The following is a 1,335-nucleotide window of genomic DNA, read 5'->3' on the forward strand; positions in this document are numbered from 1 at the left end:
AGCGCGTCAAACGAGGCGACGCTTATGGACGCGCTCCCGGCGGGTTTTTTTTTTTTTTTTTTTTTGCATTTCAACTCGCTGGACCGGTATGCGCAGACACACGCGCTGACATTTCTGCTTTTGCATAGCCTTCATTTACATCACTGTAGTAAAAATATACCACATTATTTAAAGGCTTTCAGTATAGGCTATTCATTCGCAGACACACGATATTAGTGCTTATGCATACCTTTAATTTACTTAATTGTAGTGTGTCCTACATCTATCTATCTATCTATCTATCTATCTATCTATCTATCTATCTATCTATCTATCTATCTATCTATCTATCTATCTATCTATCTATCTATCTATCTATCTATCTATCTATCTATCTGTCTATCTATCTATCTATCTGTCTGTCTGTCTGTCTGTCTCTATCTATCTATCTGTCTGTCTGTCTCTATCTGTCTGTCTGTCTGTCTGTCTGTCTGTCTGTCTGTCTGTCTATCTGTCTTTCTGTCTGTCTGTCTCTATCTGTCTGTCTATCTGTCTGTCTGTCTGTCTGTCTCTATCTGTCTTTCTGTCTGTCTGTCTCTATCTGTCTGTCTATCTGTCTGTCTGTCTGTCTGTCTCTATCTGTCTGTCTGTCTGTCTCTATCTGTCTTTCTGTCTGTCTGTCTCTATCTGTCTGTCTATCTGTCTGTCTGTCTGTCTGTCTCTATCTGTCTGTCTGTCTGTCTCTATCTGTCTTTCTGTCTGTCTGTCTGTCTCTATCTGTCTGTCTGTCTGTCTGTCTCTATCTGTCTGTCTCTATCTGTCTATCTGTCTGTCTGTCTGTCTGTCTCTGTCTGTCTGTCTCTATCTGTCTGTCTGTCTGTCTGTCTCTATCTGTCTGTCTCTATCTGTCTATCTGTCTGTCTGTCTGTCTGTCTCTGTCTGTCTGTCTCTATCTGTCTGTCTGTCTGTCTCTATCTGTCTGTCTGTCTGTCTGTCTGTCTGTCTTTCATTCTATCATTCAGAAGTTCAGTAGTTTCTGGTTCTTAATAGAATCAGCAGATATCTCTTAGTTACTTGTGAATGGATTTAAATGAGCTTGTTGAAGTCCTGCAGTCTCTATTACAGTCAGTGCATCTAAGGGCATGTGTTATGAACCCGAAACCACAGAAAGCTGCTCTCAAGACGTGATTCTCATGCTGAAATCTTCCCTCGCAGCTCTTGATGGTCCAGTAACTGAACTATAAACCACCAGCTGCCGTGTGCTTGCGAACAGTTTAAAATAGTAACACTGACTCTATTGAGACCTGCATCACAGTGATGAGACTGCTTCCTTGTTATATTTAGTTTTTAAGACTA

This window comes from Carassius gibelio, chromosome B3, assembly GCF_023724105.1.
Source record: "Carassius gibelio isolate Cgi1373 ecotype wild population from Czech Republic chromosome B3, carGib1.2-hapl.c, whole genome shotgun sequence".
NCBI classification, from domain to species: domain Eukaryota; kingdom Metazoa; phylum Chordata; class Actinopteri; order Cypriniformes; family Cyprinidae; genus Carassius; species Carassius gibelio.